The 22,424-nt window shown below is 47.7% G+C and overlaps 1 pseudogene; it reads right to left on the bottom strand.

The window, feature by feature from the left end:
- The window catches only part of LOC130113054 (potassium voltage-gated channel subfamily KQT member 5-like), a 210,272-nt pseudogene that overhangs the window by 49,529 nt on the left and 138,319 nt on the right, over positions 1 to 22,424 (bottom strand).

Below are 22,424 nucleotides of genomic sequence, written 5' to 3'. Positions count from 1 at the left end.
CTTTGCAAAGCCGCATGACCCTTTTTTCGACAATGCTTTAACTCGTGTACGTAGTTGTACAATTTCATATGTACAGTAATAGTAGTCAGGGGATCCTGAGGGGTGATTTCTCCGTCACAAGCCGGCTGATTTTATCCTTAGGCACTTCAACTTGAGCTTCATAAGACGGGGAGCAAACCTTCAGCGTCGTGTGCGTGAACCGCCAGGCCATCCCGACAGTTATCAACACAAGTATGCTACACTATTGGACCACAAAGAGGCTGCGATTTATATTTGGCCTTGTAAAAAAAAGAAACTCTAGTAAAAACTAGAGCTGCGAGCAGCGATGAGCAGGCCCTTGCACCTCACGCACGTAGGAGGGCTCGGCAGCCATCCCAGATGCTGCGGCCCGGACCCGTCCCACACCCGACACTTTCATCCGGTCCACATACCACGTGGACTGATGGCACTCGGGCGGTCCGCTCCTGCTCGCCAGATCTGGACCAGAACCAAGCCATAGCAATGTGCCACATATTTGCCAAAGGTGGCCCATATGTGTTTTGTGATATTTGGGCCATATTCACCGTTTACCACGCGGGCCACTTCAGGGTCACATCCAGATCACATGTTGCCAAGAGCGCCGCATCTTTGCCAAAAAAGGCCCACGTTTGATTTGGCACATTTGGGCCATATTTGCTGTTATACATGTGGGCCACTTCAGGCTCACATCCATTTTGTCAGGGCCAGAAGAAGACCATCGGTGCTGCATGACTGCCTGAAGTGGCCCACATCCGCATGCTATCTGGGAGGGTAATGCTAGTTCAGGCTGGCTTACACTGCTCTGAATGTTGTGGATTATCAGACTTTGTAAAATATTACTGTGTGCAGTACGTGGCTCTGGAGACGACATGTCGGGGTACATTTGATGAACTACGTGTCACCTAGGGTTCAGTTCCTGTTGCCTGTACATGGCTATAGGTAACACACAGTCCATTCAACGTACACTGCAGAGTTTTGGATTCCACACAGGAAGTAATATTTCATTCAGTCACGTAGTGTTGAACGTGGCTATGGTTAGGGGCAATGATTGGTTAACGACAGTGCTAGAAAACACGCATTAAATGTACATTATATTGCCGCATATAAAATGTAGAGCGCATACTTTGAATTTCATGCAAATCAAAGGACGTTTGTAACGTAAGGCTTGACTTCCTGTGGACGGGGAGGCGGTGCGATACACTAAGTGGCGGTCGCCTGAGAGGCATTTTCGTGAATATCGGACGTTGCATGAAGTAGTACTTCTTTTGTCTACCAAGTGGCACTAGAGAACACCCGCTAATTAGCCATCATGTTAGTGTACATATCATGTGTAGACCACACTGTGTACCATCCATCCATCCATTATCCACACCGCTTATCCTGCTCAGGGTCGCAGGAATGCTGGAGCCTATCCCAGCAGTCATTGGGCGGCAGGTGGGGAGACACCCTGGACAGGCCGCCACGCCATCACAGGGCCGGTACACACATTCACACCTAGGGACAATTTAGTGTGGCCGATTCACCTGACCTACATGTCTTTGGACTGAGGGAGGAAACCCACGCAGACACGGGGAGAACATGCAAACTCCACACAGAGGACGACCCGGGACGACCCCCCAAGGTTGGACTACCTCAGGGCCTCGAACCCAGGACCTTCTTGCTGTGAGGTGACCGCGCTAACCCCTGCGCCACCGTGCCGCCCCACACTGTGTACACTTCATGTAAATCAAATGTTTGCCACATAAGGCCGACTTCCTTTTGCCAGTAGGTGGCGCTATGACTATGACTCAATATGGACACTGTAACCGCTTGGTCCGTGTTTCTCGGTTTCAGAGGAAGACGAGTCAAAAAGTCACAACCACGTGGACACCGGGATTATCAGAGTGCTCGTCATCGACCTTACCAAGCCCGGCTGTGCGGCCACCATCGCAACACACATGAACAACAGAGGCAACACGTAACCAAAACGTTGCTCTCGAGTTGAGAGGCAAAAAGAAAACAGGCACTAACTAGCATGCGTCCATCCCGTCACAGCATGCAAAGAATACAAGGCGCCGTCTGATGACGTTGCTTCTCTTGTGTCTAGGCAAGTATGTCTTAAAGGTACATTTCCCCAATTTCGACTGTTACAACACGTCGATGTCTTCAGGCCTGGACTCTTATCCGGCATGTGGAATTTGGACCAGGATGGACAATGTAAATTCAAGTTACAGCAGCCTCGTCTTTCACGGTGAAACATGAAAATGGTCCACATCGCCACGGCAACACCGTTCCACGAAAAACTCAAGAGCTTTGCACTTTGACATTGGGAAGGTCTTCGGATGTCCCTGACCAAATGTGAGATGGCTCTGGTTAACCTGCTAGGCAGAGATCGTGCAAGTACAGCGCCTTTCACTTCCTGTGGCCAGTAGGTGGCGCTCTAACCATGACTCAATATTGACATGTAGACGTGTTCAGGCCTGAACTCTTGTCAAGCATGAGGAATTTGGGGCAGATTGGACAATGTACATACATTCAAGTTACAACAACTTCCTCTTTCACGGCGATATTGACCGGCACGCCACGTCAAGGCCGTTCCACCAAAACTCGAGTGTCGCAATTTAGCACCACAAAGGTCTTTAGATGTCACACACCAAATCTGAAGTCCCTCTGGTTAATGCTCTATGAGCAGTTTGTTAAAGTAGAAAGCCTGGAAATGGCAAAAATTGCACAGTAAATTCAAAATGGCTGACTTCCTGTTGGCCTTAGGGTATGGCGCCAAGGGTTTTTTTTGGGAAGTCTGGAGAAGTTACACCTGCCTGCCACATTTCGTACACCTACGTCAATTTTAAAGGTGGGGGCTTTGACTTTGAAAATATTTAGGGGGCGCTATTGAGCCAATTTGCCCCCCCCCAAAAAAAAGAAAAAGCCCATTATCCATATCAGATATCAACTTTCCCAACTTCTGATACGTGTGCAACGTTTCTTGAGTTTTCAAGCACCTCAAAAATGAGTTTGAATACAGGAGAATAATCCTTACAAATTCAATATGGCCTTCACACCTAAATATAAATACGCTAGAAGAACCCCGCTACAATGTAGCAGTTTGGTTATCCACCCGTCTAAATCTCCCTCCTCTTCATCCTGCCAGCTAACCGCCTTCCCCCTGCCCCTAAACCCCCCCCCACTCCAACTCCCTCCCCCCAAATGCTCAGAATCATCTGAAATGCCGAGATATGTGGTTTTTAGCCATTTTTAGAAAAATGCATATTTTGCATAATTATGCATAATTATTATAATTATTTTGATTTTCTGCTATTTTTCTGGTCCTCTCTGGAACAATACCTACCACCTCCAAAAAAAAAATGAGGATCATAAGTGCATTTTTGCAAAAATGCATTTATTTTGCATAATGCCAAAACATTTCTAAGTCCCAGAAATTTTTTTTTATATAGGTGAAAAAAAATCAAAGATGCTCAGAATCACCTGAAATGCCGAGAAAAGTGGTTTTTAGCCATTTTTTAGAAAAACGCATATTTTGCATATTTATGCACAATTAAGCATAATTTTAATTTTCTGGGATTTTCCCCTTACTCTCTGAGACAATACCTACCACCTCCAAGAAGAATTAGGATCATACGTAAGTGCTAACACACACACACACACTAACACCACACACACACACACATCCCGAAAATATATGAGTAGATATTTCTGCCAGCAAAAATGTTATTTGTTGACGATGAACCACACACAACATGATTTGCAGCCCTTCTTTCATCTCCCTCCTCCACCACGTTACTGCGGAGACGAGGGACTCCTCACCGGCCCCCCTGGTGCCAGTCGGCTGACCCCAAACGGTCACCGAGATGAAAGGGGCCCTTCATGACTTGAAACATGAGGGCCTTCAGGGTGACTCCCAGCGTTTCAATGGCGCCTGTGTGAAAAGGGCGGGTGTGATGGGGGTCGGCCACCATCCCGTAGCCTATCCCGGATTGTGCTGGTTTGCTCCCCCGGCTGAGCCCTCTCCTGCCTCTCGAGAGCCAAAAATGGAGGTTAAACTTTTCCACGGCCCCATGAATGGTTATGTCATTACTGGAGCTCGGCATCTGGACCCACGTGGTTTCCACCCGACACGTACGGTAGGACGAAGTCAGGCGAAATACTTCATTAGGCACCTTTTGCACACTGACAAGCGATGTGACGCGGTCATCAGAAATACGTTTGTCGTCGTCGATGCTCCTACACCCCCCCCCCCGACACCCCCTCCACTAACAGGGACGCTTTAACGAGCTTGGCTGATTAATTCCACGCTGATCCAGTGCCACAGTGTGTCTGTGCACCCTCACACATGTGCTGGCCATGCCCTGCACCCAGCTGGGTGACAGGAGGCACCCCTAGCCTAGCCCAGCACTCGCAGGATCACTCGTCCTTCTGAAGCAAGAACCCACAAAAAAAACTTGACCGCTTTTTAAGTGTACAATCAGAAATATGCAAATCCACATCCGTCTTAATTGGGTGCGTGAAAGAGGGCAAATATCTGCATCGGTGATCGGTCTCTAGCGCCGCGCTGCGGAGGTGCCCGCTCATCCCCGTGGGTCGTTTATCGCGGGCAGGGCCGGACCGAGAAACCAGCCAGGCTTGGAAGACGACGAGAATCGGCCTTCAGGTAGTCCAAAAAACTCCACTTCTGGTTTTACTTGGTTTTGCGCAGACAGATCCGACACAAGGTAACAGGCGCCGGTGGTGGCGCGGGTCAGAGAGAGCAGCCGTGATGGCGGCGGCGACGCCAGGAAGCTTGCTCCTTCACGTTTTGATCAGAACCCATTTCCTCCTGATAAGCCCCGATGCTGTCCATGGTCCTGAACACTGGGCTCGCCATCACTTCTATCCTGCTTCTGGGACCAAACCAACCAGTTTACAGTCCCTGATAAACCCCACCCCCCCCTCCTCCCCCCCCCAACAACAGCTCCTGCTCAGCTCCTGTTGCTTTAAAGTACAACAAATGCAGATGTTTACCTCTGGCCGGTCCTCTAGAGTCACCGCCACGCAACCTCTCGCACTAAGCTCGGTATCGTGTTCTGTCTCTTCCGAGTGACGCTATCCTGGAAAGCCACCAGTGGAAACAGGGATATATGGAGGCCTTGGCAGGAGGCGGCTCATATACCGAACCCACGCAGACGTATTAAAAACCGGCAGACTGGATCTGTGTTCCCCTTCACATGCGGGGCTGCGCCAAAAGACCGGGGGGAAGCGCGTGTCCCATTAATGTCAGCTCTGTGTTATCCTTAGCTACTTTACGAGGAGACGGCCATTCAAAGCAAAACCCGAAGCCCTATAAAAGGCCTGTCTCGAGTTCATAAAAAGGGTCTGAGTCTATTCTCTGCCTTGACAACCACTTTCCTGTGTACGTCTCTGTTTCCTGTTGTTTGCGCGTGCAGGTTCAGTAACTCACAAATAGATCATAACACACACTCAGCATGGGCCTGGTGCTTGGTTTATAATGACAGCTCTGGACTGGTGCGCGTGGTCCTCCATGTGTTAGCCAGAGGGATCACCAGAGGTGGGGGAGCTGGCTTAGTGCAGATCTCATCTCTGTTTTGCTTGTTATTATCGCCCATCCTTCGGACGGGACGTTAAACCGAGGTCCTGACTCGCTGTGGCCATTAAAGATCCCATGGTACTCATCGCAAAGAGCCCCCCCCTGGTGTCCTGGCAAAATTCCCAACCCGCTTCTCTCCACCTGGCCACCTAATCACCCTCCCATGTAACTGGCTCAACGATCCCTCCCTCTCCACCTCAAGCTGACGAGTGGTGAGCGTTCTGCTGCAAAATGGCTGCCGTGCATCCCCCCGGGGTGGCGCTACACATTGGTGGTGGTGGTTGAGGTGAGTTGCCCCCCTTCCATGTGAAGCGTCTTGGCTGTCTGGAGAAGGGCTATTTAAACGTCTCAGTCTCGGCTGAGTCAGAGGGAGAAAGAGAGCGGGGACTCGGTGAATGCCAATACCATTGCCTCTCAACATTTAACAAGCATACCCGTTGGAAGTAGGGGTGCGGGGGGGGGGTGCTCGACAGCTTCCCTTTACTGCACCAAAGTGAGACTGTCCCCCCCCCAAAAAAAAACCAAAAAAATGACCCCATAGGTCAGGGGTCCCCAATGACTTTTCATAGCGGGCCACTTTTAGAACCACGGGCCACTCAACCTCCAGCAGCATGTTTGTTCGTTAGTTTGTTTCGGTGTCGATACGTTGCAGGTATTATAATTTAAACAGAGGTTTGTCATCTATTTTTCGATATATTACTGGTCTTACTTTTACTAAGAAATTAATTATTAAATTTTTTTTGGTAGGGAAATAAAAAAAATTCTTCCCTCTGGCATTTCTCCAAAAATTCTCGCTGGACCATAAATCAACCCGCCACGGGCCGGACGTGGCCCGCGGGCCGCCTATTGGGGACCCCTGCCATAGGTCGTTTGTACAAGCAGCTCATTACGACCTATAGTTACGTTTTAAGCTACTTTCTCTTGGTCCTCCGTAATTATAATCCTGTAGCGAATTCAGGGGGACAGCCGGGAACCGCCGGAGCCGGGATGTGAACCCGGCTCTCCCACGCCACAGGTCCGACCCGTTAGCCAAGGGCTAGCGAGTATATTTATCCGCGCGCGTTACAACACGTTACTTTCCCTGTGACAATAAGCGATCTCCTCCCGTAAGCTATCGCGAGAACGAACATCAATACAAGCAACGTGTGACGTCACATAGCGGTTATAATGTCCACGTTGGCCGACTTTCCAACTTTTGGCTAGTGTTAAGTTAGCTCTTAAAAAGTTGTTCATAGGTAAACATACTGCCAATAGCAATATTAGTTACACATTCACTCAGACACACACTTCTAGTCGGTGTGTTTGAGTGAATGGAGACTTGGCTGAGAGGATTATTTGACTACGACCTTTTAAATATATAAGCAAAAGCACAGTAGAAGCTGCAATAGCGGCAGGAAATCCGGCGGGTGACTGGGAGGATTGTAAACCACGGGGGGCATCGCGACGAGAGCACAGACGGCAGAGTAATTCCCATGATGCACCTGGGCTCTTTGAAAGTTTTGCACAAGGACGCAATATACACTTTGTCAAGCAGTGGCACGGGAAATGATTATATACCTCCCTGAGTGACTTAATAGGTTTTCAATATAGTGAGTCCCCCCGGGGCCCACAGGTAGCCATTTGAGTGGGCTTCCGATAATTTTTTCCCCCCGACAAATTGTAGTGTTAAACTCATGTTTCATGTTACATATAATTATAATTATGGTTATATTCATGTATCTGACAATTGAACAAATAAAATTCCAAATCTGAAAACTTTATTTACAACAGGGGTGCTCAAACCTTTTGGGGCCAGGGACCCCTTACAGGGAACATATACTTACGACCATTTTTGCTCTTAGATGCCAGTGAAACTATGTGTATTCTAAAACTGTTCAACCTGATTACGTCAGACCTGTTTCATAGTGATAAACAGAAACACATTTCAATTTGAATTGTGTTAGTATCACTTACTCTCACTGGGTGGGAGTAATGGACACAATATGCTCGTTTTATTGGCGCAAATGGTCCCCATCTGTTGCCTGATATTAGAAAGAACTGTCAACACGTTACACTCCCATTGCCATCTTCTTCAGTGTGACATTACCTCCACTCTAACCGATTTCCATGGGGGAGGGGGTTCAGTTTTCTCTAACCAGTCACTAGAGACCAACATGTCCGCCTGAATCTAATGTCTGAATCTACCGCCTGGCTCTAATGACACTGACGCATAGCCATGCCGACAAAAATGTATATACTAATAAATATTATAAATATAGGCTGACAAGGCAAAAACACCACCCAGGCAGCCCACAATACAACATGTCTGAATATGACTGTGCATGCCTTCAGTGCCTTTACTGCATTGGCGAGTGTTGCAGCGAGTAATATATAATATCAGGAATCAAGAACATTTACTTGTTGTTTCCCCCAGCCCACCACAGTGCAACAAAAAGACAAAAACACATACCCAGGAACTACAAGAACACATATATCCAAACTACAAAAAACGACAAAAACTACAAAAACACATATATCCAACATCCATTATCTGAACAGCTTATCCTGCACTCAGGGTCGCAGGGATGCTGGAGCCTATCCCAGCAGTCATTGGGCAGTAGGCGAGGAGACACCTTGGACAGGCCACCAGTTCATCACAGGACCCACACACACACACATTCATACCTAGGGACAATTTGGCAATGCCGATTCAGCCGACTTACATGTCTTTGGACTGTGGGAGGAAACCAGAGCCCCCAGAGGAAACCCAAGCAGACATGGGGAAAACATGCAAACTCCACGCAGAGGATGATCTAGGACGACTCCCCAAGGTTGGACTACCCCGGGGCTTGAACCCAGGACCTTCTTGCTGTGAGGCTACCATGCTAACCCCTGCGCCACTGTGCCTATATCCACATATCAAAATCGGTGTTTCCTCTTCAGGCACAGCTCCGGACAGGGCCGTGGTCCCTGGGCCCACCAGACGCAGCAGACCAGGCTCCCCCAGCTGATCCAACACCAGCTCTCCCAGCCGGACACCCTCGACACACCATATATATTTGACATATACGTATATGTCAAAGACTCCCCTCAGAGTCTGACCACCTTAGCATTCTCATGCTCCCTGACCTCACTGCAGCTTTTGACACCAACAACCACACCATTTTCCCCTCCTGCCTTGAATCCTCCCTCAACATCACCGTGACTGGCCTCTGCTGGCTAAAGTCACATCTCACAAACAGACAACTGTTCATCAGCATCAACAACTGCACCTCCTTCACCGCGCTCTGTCACAAAGGTGTCCCCCAGGGTTCGGTGCTTGGTCCTCTCCTGTTCATCCTTTACATGCTTCCCCTTTGTAACATCAAATGTCATCATGGTCTACACTTCCACTTCTATGCCGATGATGTCTAGCTCTACATCTCCACTAAATAAATCACCACTGCAACTCACTCCACTCTGACCAACTGCCTCACTGTAATTAAATCATGGATGCAAGCCAAATTCCTCAAACTAAATTATGATAAATCTGACATGATCATTATCAGTCCCAAATCACTTACCAATACCACTCACAACTTCTGCCTCACTATCAATAATGCCACTCTGTGTCCCTCCCCACAAATCCGTAATCTCTTAATAATTTTCAATAGCAACTTCTCCTTTGAACGCCACATCAATCAAATGACCAAAACTGCTTTTTTCTACCTAAAAAACATAGCCTGCTTCTGTGCATCACTCTTCTCCTCCACTACAAAAACTGTGATCCATGCCTTCATCACATTCAGAATTGACTACTCTACTATGCTCCATGGCTCATCACCCAAAGTCCTAAACTCCAGTACACCCAGAACTCTGCTGCTCACCCACTCCCACTCCCGGGTCCACAATCACCCCTGTCCTCCAGAAACTCCAGCGGCTCCCTGTCCCACAATGGATCCAATTCAAAGCCCTTCTTCTCATTCACAAAGCCTTCCATAACCAGGCCCCCTCCTCACTGACCTGCTCCTCTTCCTTCCTGTACCCTTCACTCTTCTGATGCCAAGCACCTGTCTCCAACACACAGGACCAAGCACCGGTCCTGGGAGGACAGAGCCTTCTCCATAGCTGCTCCCTCCCTCTGGAACTCTCTCCCCAAACACATCTGTCCACCGATCTGTCCATGCTCAAATCATTAATCAAATTTCATCTTTTCAGAATTGCTTTTAATATGTGATTAATGTTGTGGGTTTTATGTTTTTGGTGTGTTGCTTTTATGCTCATTTTAACTTATGTAACGTATCTTTGAGTACTCTGAAAAGTGCTCTACAGATAAAATTAATTATTATTATTATTATTAAAAGTAACTGAAGCCTTGAATTTAATAACTGCTCAAACCTCCTTTAGCAGCAATAACCTCAAACAAGCGTTTCTGGTAACTGCGGATCAGACCTGCACAATGGTCAGGGGGAATTTTGGGACCAACTCTTCCTTACTTTTTCTTGCCACTGTATGTGTGCACTGTAGCATGTGCAGCTAGGCCTGCTACTGCAAGATATGGGCCTAAAGCATTTCCTCTAATGCATTGCTTCTCGCTTTTTCTCCCTCGATCTATTTATCTCCTCCTCGCTGGCTGTAAGTCATTATCTCAGCTCTGCTTCAAGGATAGGCAACCGCAATGTACTTTGCACTGCCTTCAACTTTCACTGCCTTCCTTCAAGTTCATTATAGGGCCCTTTATATAACAAAGGAACAAACTGTAGTCCAACTTCATTACAGGAAACTCTATTTTACCTGCTGTGCGATAAAGAGTGCAGCTGAGTGGCCACAAAGTAATATAACAGGAGGCAACAGGAACTACAAACTGACTAAAAAAACATTTGTTCATTCATGTTCTTTTCTTCAGAGTTTTTACCCTTGATGGATGAATTGCCAACACCATCAAGGGTTGTCTGACATTTACCCCGCTGTTGGCACATGCACGCTGAAATAATCTGATAATTGATTACTTTAGCAGATAACATGTCATCGTCTCCATGGCCTAACCACTTGGAACATTTGACTTCGCCAACTTCCCCACAGATCTAAAACACAATTTTTGTTTTCTCAAAATACTGTATATTTTTTTAAATTTCAGATATACTGGGAGTATTTACATCACGGACTCTTTTCTGTTGCTCCAGCCACTGAAAGGAGGCAGGCTGGCTCACAGTCTGCGTTGCTGGAAGGGTTCTCCGCTAGCTGTGATGCAAATAAGGTAATTCAGCCCTAATTTACACTGAAGTGTTTTGTGGAAAGGGGTTTTCGTGTTGTCGCCGCCTGTGAATTTGGTGCGCCTAATTTTTTTTTTTCAAAGAGCTCGAATCTCCCTTCCCTTCTTCAGCTGTGAACTGTATAAACTCTAAACCTCCAGCCTTACCTCAGTTCCCTCTGTGCCCCCAAAAAGACACAATTAGTGAAAAAGCAGATGGGCAGGATGCGTCATCCTCTAATGATTATACCCCATTCACACAGCAGCACTGCACATGGAGCTGGCTAAACAGCTGGGCCGAGAAACCACAACTCAACTCAGAAGAAAAACGGAGGTAAATAGTAAGAGGTGAATCTGTGCTGGGGGGGTGGTGTTGTAATAGGATGGCGCAGTACTAAGATGCAGAGGGGAGATAAATTTAAGGAGACAGTCCACAGTGGGCTAGTATATTCAGCGCAGCCCGTTTTATTTATTTATTGGACCCCCCCCCCTTTCTCACCCCAATTGTACTTGGCGAATTACCCCACTCTCCCGAGCCGTCCCCGGTCTCTGCTCCACCCCCTCTGCCGATGCGGGGAGGGCTGCAGACTACCACACGTCTCCTCCGATACACGTGGAGTCGCCAGCTGCCTCTTTTCACCTGACAGTGAAGCGTTTCGCCAGGGGGACGCAGCACATGGGAAGATCCCGCTACCCCCCCCCCCCAAAAAAAAACATCAGGGCATGTACTGAAAGGTAAGATGGCAAAATTTAGTGACTCTGCGAGCGAGCCAGGCCGGGCTGCTTTCCACCGTTTCAAAAGCTCGGCTGTGGTGTCGGCGAGGAGGAACACCCCACATGTACCAACGGGACGGCCTTTAGTCCCCGCTTAGCTCTAAGCACCGGCAGCAAACCTGGGAAGTTGTTGGGTGGGGGGTGGGGGGGTGAGTAACACGACCTTCCGCCATGCCTTTCAACAGGGTGATGTGACCGCCGCGTGGCTGCTTACGCCCCTGTGACGGGCCCACCACTTTATGTTTTCTTTTTTTTTGTTGTTGCTCCGTGACACTCCTGCATCTGGGGGGCTAATTGGAACAGGATGCAAAGCCACAAAACTGCCCCTGCAGTAGAAATCTCCTCAAATAATTGAGCAGATGGCGATGTGCCAGCAAATTAGGCTCTACTGGCTTATGACAACAGATATTAATAAGGTCTTAGAAAACAGAGCCAGTATGTAATGGTAATGTTGTCATTCGCCGGTGCAAACGATCTGACGTAGGCATCCCCGTGCTCCTAAATTGGATAAAGCCCGCATGCAGAATGAATAAATGAGCAAATTATCTGATGTAATTATAACCTGTCCTATCTGGATGAGCGCTGGCTGAAAAACCAGGTTAGAGGGAAGGGCAGTCCACAAGAGCAGGTCGCTCACTGAGATCATCAGGTCACAAACCACTGGTAGAATCTGAACAGGAAGTAGACACGGCAAGGTTCCTTCACTGTGTTGAATTGTGTAGTAATCTTCTGGCCCCTCGGGCTAAGACGACTGATAATCGTGTGAGGAAGGTCTCATAGGACCAGTGTGTTGTTAGGTATCCAGTCTCTCTCTCTATATATAGACCCTCGCATTATATCTTCTGCTGGACAATGGTTGGTCCAAAATGTCCTAGACTGATTTGTCCAGCCGTCATTTGTGTTATTTGGAAAACTTCTGAACCTGTTTTCCAGAGACTCATATCTCCACTGTGACTTCCTGGTACAGCACCATCGCCCAGTCTGCTTTACTATGGTGCACTTCACTCAATGGCGTCCTACTTTCCTTTCTATCGATCGGCACTATTTTCTTTTTGCCTTCTCCAGCCTGTGTTGGGTCGATACCCAGGCCTTTGAGCTCCACCCAACTGTGATCCCCATCTCCGTCTATATAAACGGCTACTGATGGCGCTAACTGCGGGGATAATGAGGTGCCCAGACATCTACTCGGACTTGGGGAGTGGCAGGGCAGACAGACTTGTTATTGTCCTCAAATAATGATAGATGAACCTCCTAATGAAGCTTGGGCAGCCATTGCTCTGGTGTGTTTATGCCAGGTTATCAAACCGCATGGTGTTGTGGAGGACACCCTCTGGAGTCACCCACCACACCCGTGGCCTTTGACGGATCAAATCTTCCCTTTCAATCTCTGTTTTGCGGTTCGATTCTTATCGTTAAGTGTCAAAAAAGACCTTCATTGGGGCGTCCGGGTGGCGTGGCGGAACATTCCGTTGCCTACCAACACAGGGATCACCGGTTCAAATCCCCATGTTACCTCCGGCCTGGTCGGGCGTCCCGACAGGCACAGTTGGCCGTGTCTGCGGGTGGGATGTGGGTATGTGGCCTCCTCGGGTCGGTGGGAGCGCCAGCTCGGAGGGGGAACTGGGGCAAATAGCGTAATCGTCCCACGCGCTACATCCCCCTGGTGAAACTCATCACTGTCAGGTGAAAAGAAGTGGCTGGCGACTCCACACGTATCGGAGGAGGCATGTGGTAATCTGCAGCCCTCCCCGGATCGGCGGAGGGGGTGAAGCAAGTGGGGTAATTGGCCGGGTACAATTATAGGGAAAGGGGGGGTACCTTTAATAAAACATTTCTATCTAGTTCTTTGCATTCTGTTAAAACTCCTAGCAGTGCCACGTGGGTGGACGTTAAAGTACTGGGTGTCTTTAGATAGGGTTGGGAAAACTGTCCATTACAGAAAAGTGTGTCTAAACATTGCAGTACGTCTGAAGTCTGTCAAAACTTTGGCTCTCAACAGCAAACCCCACCGATTTGGTGCCTTAAACAGGTTGAAAGAACCCCGAGAATCATTCGCGAACACTATTTCAGCCGTGTCCGGATCAAAGGGGGAAGAAACACCAGAAAATCAAATAAAAATTCAGTGAGGGCTGAGCTGAACTCAATTTAACTTAAGAGCAGCAAAGTCTCAAAGGGTCAGCGGAGGTCGGATCAAAAGCGAACTGAATTTTCAGACAGTTTAGTTTAGTCAGTGCTGAGACGACGGCCTTCGTCACGGCGAATTGACCCTCCGTCACCCTCCCGACACCTTCGAACCAAGTGAAGCTCACTGGCTCCGAGGGATGGGGGTTTGCATTCCCCGCCACGTGCACATCACCTTGTCTTGTGTGGAAGTGACTGGAGGAGATAAATAACGAGTGGGGGAATTTATTCATCTGTAAATCTACTCCGGCACCTCCCCGCCCCCCCTCCTCGTGACCTCAAAATAGCCAGGAGCCCATTAATCAGCAGTGCAGGAGTGGGCTGGTTGATGACTTGACATCTAGCATCCATCTCCATGTAGTCTAATTTGGGGCGATAATGAAAGATGGGGGGGGGGATGACAGAGAACATTAAGGCGGGCCTCTCCAGGGCCTGGGCTGCGCTGCTCATGCCAGGGCTATAGATTAAGATTAAGATATACTTTTTTTAATCGCCTTGGGGAAATTCATCTTCTGCATCTAACCCATCCTAGCTGTGTGGCTAGGAGCAGCGGGCAGCCGCCGTGCAGCATCCGGGGACCGACTCCGGTTAGTTCTTCCTATTGCCTTGCTCAGAGGCACAGGCAGGAGTATTGTACATGTTTTCGATGGTGGGAGGAAACAGAAGTGGCGGAAACCCACGCAGACACACAACCTGAGATTGTCGCACATTTTCACTCCGCAGCACCTCCTTCGAAAGGCCATTTCCTTGATGGGTGACTGGTGTGGACGGTGGGCTTGGCAGTGAAGTGAAATAGCTTTTGTCCGCACCAAAAAGACACGCATGTCAGGTTAATGTCGGGTCGAGAGTCCCGTCTGTGCCCCTGACTGAGGCACGATAAGAAGAAGTGGAGTTGGTCCGCCGGCGCTGCACGGGGGCTGCCCAGTGCTTCCAGTGGGGGTGTGTTGGGGTGGGTTGAATGCAGAGAGAGATTAATAAAGTAAATCTTAAATCTAAGACTGTGGGAGGAAACCCACACAGACACGGGGAGAACATGCAAACTCCACACAGGGGATGACCTGGGACGACCCCTAAGGTCGGCTCACCCCGGGGCTCGAACCCAGGACCTTCTTGCTGTGAGGCGACCGCGCTAACCAGTGTGCCACCGTGCCGCCCATAAAAGATCTGTTTCAGGAAAAAAGACACAAACTACCAGTAGCAAAGTTAGTGATAAAAGCTACACAAAGTGACTCAAAGATACTTTACGGTCTCATGTAAGAGGAGCGCATCAGTTAACAGCCACTGTGTTGCCAGCGTTAATATGTGGCCGTACAACTCTCAGTGGGTTGCATGTATGTAAAGCAGGAAGGACTTGTCGGCTCAGGCGATGTGCTGTGAATATCTCGGCACCTCCCCACGTTGCTAGACATATGGCCACCTCCCCGAGGAGAGCTGGGCCTGGAGCAAGTCCAGCAATGTGTGGAGCGCTGTGGAAAAAGCGGTAGGAGCCGAGAGACGGGGAGAGAGATACGACGCCTACCAGAAACGTGTGAGTGACAGAGAGAGAGAGAGAGAGAGAGAGAGAGAGAGAGAGAGAGAGAGAGAGAGAGAGAGAGAGAGAGAGAGAGAGAGAGAGAGAGAGAGAGACGGTGGGTGACGGCACCTATTGCTACTGTTGTTGTTTAATATCATAATCATTGTTGTTGTTGCTGTTATTATTATAATCATAGTTGTATTGTGTTGTTGTTGTTTTACATGCTTTGGCAATATGTACACAAACGTATGTCATGCCAATAAAGCACATACTGAATTGAATTGAATTGAGAGAGAGAGAGAGAGAGAGGGGGGGGGGGGGCTTTTTTGATTTTTTTGAGAGAGAGACAGAGAGAAGTGAGCGATGTAGAGAGAGAGAGACAGAGAGAAGTGGGGGATGGAGAGGGAAGTTAGGGATGGCGAGAGAGAGAGACTTGACTTTTTGAGAGACAGAAGTGAGCGATGGAGAGACAGAGAGACAGAGAGAAGTGGGGGATGGAGAGGGAAGTTAGGGATGGAGAGAGAGGGGGAGAGAGAGAGACGTGAGGGATGGAGAGGGAATTGGGAGATGGAGAAAGATACGTGAGGGAAGGACAGAGAGTGAGAAGCGAGGGATGGAGAGAGACAGAGAGAGAAGTGAGGGATGAAGAGGGAAGTTAGGGATGGAGACAGAGAGAGAAGTGAGGGATGGAGAGAGAGGGGGAGAGAGAGAGAAGTGAGGGACGGAGAGGGAATTGGGAGACGGAGAGAGATACGTGAGGGCAGGACAGAGAGAGTGAGAAGCGAGGGATGGAGAGGGAATTGAGGGATGGAGAGAGATACGTGAGGGAAGGAGAGACTGAGAAGTGAGGGACGGAGAGAGACGGAGAGAGAAGTGAGGGATGAAGAGGGACGTTAGGGATGGAGAGAGAGAGAAAGAAGTGAGGGATGGAGAGGAAAATGAGGGATGGAGAGAGAGAGAGAGAGAGAGAGAGAGAGAGAGAGAGAGAGAGAGAGAGAGAGAGAGAGAGAGAGAGAGAGAGAGAGAGAACAATCTTGGTGCACTAAAAGTCTCATTACTCTGCATGGCAGACCAGCAGCATAAGGAGTCAGCGGCGGGCCCCAATGCAACATGGTCAGAGGGGCCCCGGCCCGCCCGCCCATCACAACCAGCCATAACATAACATAGTGGCAGTCAGTCGTGAATGACAGAAGTGAAAGCAGGCAGCAAAACGCGCTGCACACCGGAGGCAAAACGAGATGATGACTGTGAAAACAGCAGAAGAAGAGGAGTCATAATAGCAAGGCCGAGAGAGCGAGAGAGCGGCCTGCATCTGGTGTGGCAGCGCCGCAACAGAGGACCACGTCATCGCTGACAGCACACCCACACATCCACACATAACACCACGCTATTCGTGTCTGCACACGGGCCTTATAAACACAAAACACCACTGTGTAGGTTGGGCCAGCGCATAATAAGCAAGTCCTGCTCACGTCACAGGCGCTCTCGCCAGGCTTTTCGCCGCGTGAAGTCGTCATTCCGCCGCGCGGCCGTCATTACGCGCAGGTACGCTGCGCACGTTTTTGAACGCGCCGCATTCCCGCGGACTCGGCGGCGGCGGCCTCGCCCGGCGTCGACTGTGGTGGTGTTTTCGGTGTCAGTGGGCCCAAGGACCACGGCCCCTGCCGGGAGCTGCGCCGAGGAGGAAACGCCGAGGGCGGTCTGACAGGACGCGGAGGCGGGGCAGGCTAAGCTAACCGCTAGCCCACGCAGACATCTTTTTAAACCGGCAGAACTTTAGCTACCTAAAAATGCGACAAGGGGGCCTTGGCCGGGAAAATATTTACCCCGAGAAGATCGTGCCGTGACACCGGCAGTTCCGACAGTCATCCTGGCTGGCGTTAGTTGCCTTGGACAGCGATTTTATTTTTTGGTTAGCTAGTTAGTATTGTGTGTTGTCGTAGTTTTTGGGTGTGTTTTTGTCTTCGCGTGGCACCGCTGTGGGCTGGGGGAAACGACATTTCCATTCCTGATTCCGGATATCCGTCTGCCTCAAGTGTAAATCTCTGGGGTTTGTGTCTGCATGGCGCTCGTAGTTTCATTCAAATATCAATCAGAAACACCAATTACGACAACCACATCCTTGCTGAATGGGTTTCTTCTGTATGAAACTGATTTCTTTCGTTTTGTGTAACTGTTGCGTATAAGTCACAACAGTGTGACTGTAGTCTAGGACAGTGGTTCTCAACCTTTTTGGGGTCCTGGACCCCCTGCGTATTTTTGATCTACCCTGAGGACCCCTCCACCTGATCTTGGGGGAGGGGGGTTGCAATTTGATAGAAACAGTAGAAACTGCATTTTAAATTGCATTATAGCATTTATTCACTCTTTGGGGCAAAAATAAGAGCTTTCAGTTGTAACTTAGATATAGTTAACAAAACAGAATTCTTATGCAGTAACTTTCAGATATGTGTAACAAAACAGAATATGTATTCAGTGACTTTCAGATATATGTAACAAAACAGAATATGTATTCAGTAACTTTCAGATATATGTAACAAAACAGAATATGTATTCAGTAACTTTCAGATATATGTAACAAAACAGAATATGTATTCAGTAACTTTCAGATATATGTAACAACAGAATTTTTGTGCAGTAACTTTTAACAATGCAAACGGGAGCGAGATCTCTTATTAAAATACAACAAATTACACTTGTGAAACAGATGGAATTAGAGAAAAAAAGTCCTGTTACCCTTTATAGTTTAGGTAGATAAAGGTCTCAGTCACATTTGAGTAAAATAATCCTATTTCTATAAATGTCATAGGATCTTTTTTTTTTAAAGATATTTTATTTTCACGGACCCCTTGCAATTACACCACGGACCACTAGGGGTCCGCGGACCCCCGTTGAGAAACACTGGTCTAGGACACTGCAGCTTTAAGTTTTACCATAGTCGATTTACGGCAGTAACACAAGACGTGGTTGATACTATACTGTACGTGGGTATAACGTTTACTGTGGCAGCAATAAACACAGTTTGATTCAAAGGCGTGGTCCGAGTTTTGCTGGACACAACAGTAACGAGTTCACAGCAACAGAGTTATATGATGAGAGGCAGGCTTTATCAATACGTGGAAAAGTAGGGAGGTCAACTCAAAGGATGTTTCTTTCATTGTCGAAATTAGTCCAAATATCATATGGCTGGCCCTATACATTACTGGAAAATTTTACTGGGGAGGGAGTATTTTGGCCCGCAGATGATGGCCCCGCTGTGGAATATACGACAATGCAGTCCTATATGCAGGCCTATATTTATTTTAATTATTAAACCGCGTGTTGAAGAGACAACTTCGACACCCTGTTACAAATGTTCCTTTGTGGCGGAGCGCCTGGACTATAATTACTGGACACGTAGAGAGACGTAATAATACTGTGATGGATGAGCCCATGGATGACATGACTAATGACCCCGGGGAGCAGGACAGGCTTCATAAATGCTCCACATCCCCAACATGGCTGAGATATCGTAAAAATATACAGAGGGTCTGAGGTGAGGGTCACCAGATGAGCCGGTAATGGTTTCTCCAGCAGATACCTGCACCGCAAAGGAGGTGAACGCTAGCCTCTCTTCTGGCAAAGGCATCAGAAAGCACTCATACATATTGATATAATAGGTCATCAACTACCTCAGCATAAAATCAGCCTGCCAGAGAATATAGAGGTACGTGTCTGAGGACATGACGTGGACAGGGGGGGGGGGGGGGGAAATTCTGTAGGTGAGAGAAAAATAATTTCCTGTCTTCTGCAATGGTAAGATCATTAAAATAGATCGGGAAAACAAGTCCCAAGATAGCAAAATTGCTGTGGCTCGGACCCATCCCACACCCGATCCTTCATCCAGCCCACATACCGCATGGAATGATGGCACTTGGGTGGTCCGCTCCTGTTTGCCAGATCTGGGCCAGAACCAAGCTATAGCAATGCCGCCGCATGTGCCACATATTTGCCAAAGGTGGCCCATATTTGTTTTGTGATATTTGGGCCCTATTCACCATTTACCACACGGGGCCACTTCAGGGTCACATCCAGATTACATGTTGAAAGGAGCTAGTTGAGGTGGTTCGGGCATCTGATTAGGATGCCTCCTGGGCGCCTTCCTTTGGAGGATAAGGGCAGGGCCAACTGGGAGGAGGTCCCGGGGTAGATCCAGAACTAGCTGGAGGGACTACATGTCTAATCTGGCCTGGGAACGCCTTGGGATCCCCCAGGAGGAGCTGGAGGGCGTTGCTGGGGAGAGGGACGTATGTAGTGCCCTGCTTAGCTTGCTGCCACTGTGACCCAACCCCAGAGAAGCGGCTGATGATGAATGAATGAATGAATTTTTGACTATTCCCTTGTATTATTGGTATCCCCATGTCACTATCTCAACGTGTCGACCATGTGACAGTTACTGGTGTGTGGTGCACGTAGGAGGAATGTATAAGCACTAATTTGAAAACAGTCCGACAAAGAAAATGTACGATTACTTTTAATAGGAGCGGGATTGGCACTGGGGCATACTGGATGGGCGGGCATGTAAGTTCCACTGGCAGCAGTGTTTGGGCTGTTCAGTTGACCTCGCCTTGCTAAAAGTATCATCTTATTGTACAAATGAGAAAGAGCCTGTGGTAGAGAAGCTCAAATTTAAACACTGGACGTGTTTGTAGACATACGCGCACAAACACTACATGAACTATGACGCGTAGAGCGAATCTGTTGCGGCGAGTGAGACGTTTTCCATGTGTTCTGTTGTTGCTGAGTTGCAGACAGCAGCCTAAGCCCACCTTTTAAAAGGCGGCCTCCTTCCATTCAGTTTTCAGTTTATCATGTGAGCTCGCACTCGCCCGCCAACAAAACGTACACACATCGTAACACCGATGCTGATTAGGAGGGAAGTATTCTCCTCAGACTGCACAAAGACCCTGTCGTCTGAATAATGCTGTTTGGAAACGAAAAGACAGCTGAATATAGACACATCATTTCTGTATTCCCGAATACATAACTAGCCTTGTTGAAACAGCCGCAGAAAGACTCAACAACAACTGACCGAGTGACTGAAAAGAGAAAAAAATAGTTTCAAGTAGGAGGTTTAATGCTGTGATGACATTGTTTTTTATGAATAGATCTGTTGTCCAGACTTGTAACTCGTGGTAGCAAGTTCTACCTCTCAGCGGCTGAACTAGTACCCTGGGTTTTTATGTTTACGGAGACTATTCAACAGCTATCGAGACAACGCTTAGAGGAGGAAAGCGTGGCTGCTGCGCTGAGTGACAGTCTGGATAAAGTTTCGATAAAGTTCACGATAAAGTTTTGATAGAGTTTACACAGGAATGAGTTGGTTTCTGGCTGTGTAAAGACAGCAGAGTTCTCTTCTTGTCGTAGGCCGTATATTGTTGTATACTGTACTGATTGTAAAGCCCTTCTGGACCACCTTGTGATTTTGGGCTATACAAATAAACTTGACTTGACTGTAAAGCCAGTCTACATCCTTTACACAGTCTATATCTACAGTCTACATCTATAGTCTACATCTATAGTCTACATCTTCTACACAGTCTTTATCTACAGTCTACATTTATAGTCTACATCTATAGTCTACATCTTCTACACAGTCTTTATCTACAGTCTACATCTATAGTCTACATCTATAGTCTACATCTTCTACACAGTCTTTATCTACAGTCTTTATCTAGTCTACATCTATAGTCTACATCTACAGCTTCTACACAGTCTACATTTACTGTCTATAGATAGGCTACATCTTCTACACAGTCTACATTAACAGTCTGCATCTACAGTCTACACCTTCTACAGTCTACATCTACAGTCTTCATCTACAGTCTACACCTACAGTCTACACCTACACAGTCTACATCTTCTACACAGTCTACAGCTACAGTCTACACCTTCTACAGTCTACATCTACAGTCTATACCTTCTACACAGTCTACATTAACAGTCTGCATCTAGTCTACAGCTTCTACACAGTCTACATCTACAGTCTTCATCTACAGTCTATACCTACAGTCTACATCTACACAGTCTACATCTTCTACACAGTCTACAGCTACAGTCTACACCTTCTACAGTCTACATCTACAGTCTACACCTTCTACACAGTCTACATCTACAGTCTACACCTTCTACACAGTCTACATCTACAGTCTACATCTTCTTATTCAGCTGTTGCGTTGAAACCCCGTATGAGGAGGAAATGTGTGTCTGTCCATTCTTACGTACACAGATGTGCTTCTGTGTCCATGTAACATTTAAAGAAATAATATGAAATATCCATTGAATATTTTTTTTATTTTTTCAGCAATCTAAAGAGGTTTGAATGCTAACTGTGAGATTTAACAGGACGCAGGCATCTGTAATTTTTAAGATACGGACACTAAAGCTGTCAGTGCTGCTACACCACAACACATATTTATGCATTCTCATTCTGCTGTGTAGTGTAAAACATACAATATACATCTTTCAGACGGTAGAAAACTTTGTCTCTGTAATGCCAGCTGCTCCCTTTGTGCAGTAAGCGAATTAAGTCTAGTCCTAAAACGACGAGGTAGAGGCAGCCGCTCACACACATACACACACTCACAAAGTAATACATACATGCATATATACGCAAACTAATGCACTCGCACACACGAGCGGAAAGATAATTCAGACTGCTGTCGCGTTGGTTTTTGAGGCCTTAACGCGCTTTCCTCAATAAGAGGGTTGCTGCAGGGAGTAAATCAGCACAATTTCACTCAAGTCATTGCTGATATTTATTTCGTTCTTTCATATCAGCGTCGCGCAAAGACAACAGAACACAATTACCACGCACAAAGCTCCGAGCAGGAGAAGGGGAGTGTTTCCCATATACTGTTGTTCTTTTGTGACCTCATTACACAGGCGGCGTGGCCCTCCCGTAAACTGCCCGTGTAGCTCCTTTCATTGTCTTCTGACTCAGTGGAAGAAGATTCAAATAACGTCTCTCTAAACCAAGCTCGGCAACAGGCTTTAATATCCGGCTGGCGATTTACATTATTAAGTCACAAATGATGAGGAATAATCCCACTTCATCCTGTTGTTGTTCCTTTTTTTTTTTTTTTTGCGTCAAACATCTCAGTGCCATC

The sequence above is a fragment of the Lampris incognitus genome, chromosome 5 (assembly GCF_029633865.1).
Source record: "Lampris incognitus isolate fLamInc1 chromosome 5, fLamInc1.hap2, whole genome shotgun sequence".
Taxonomy (NCBI): Eukaryota; Metazoa; Chordata; class Actinopteri; order Lampriformes; family Lampridae; genus Lampris; species Lampris incognitus.
This window is presented reverse-complemented; position numbering and strand designations above follow the sequence as displayed.